Source organism: Acanthisitta chloris, unplaced genomic scaffold (assembly GCF_000695815.1).
Source record: "Acanthisitta chloris isolate BGI_N310 unplaced genomic scaffold, ASM69581v1 scaffold8730, whole genome shotgun sequence".
NCBI classification, from domain to species: domain Eukaryota; kingdom Metazoa; phylum Chordata; class Aves; order Passeriformes; family Acanthisittidae; genus Acanthisitta; species Acanthisitta chloris.
In genome coordinates, this window is record NW_008651067.1 from 35,715 (window position 1) to 35,941 (window position 227).

Here is a 227-nt window from a genome sequence, read left to right on the forward strand (position 1 = left end):
TGATTTTAGAGGTATCTATAGAGCTTTAAAGGTCTCAGAGCCTCGGACGTTCCGCGAACTCGCCCTGAATGGATATTTAAGGCTCAAAAAGTGCTTTTAACTCCTTTTGGGGCGGCAAACCCCCTCAAATTCACCGCCCGGCGTCAAGATGGCTGATGGGGCCCTCACTTTGCCCTCAAAAGAGATGGCGGCGGAGTCTGACACCAACCACGCCCCTCAATGCATCC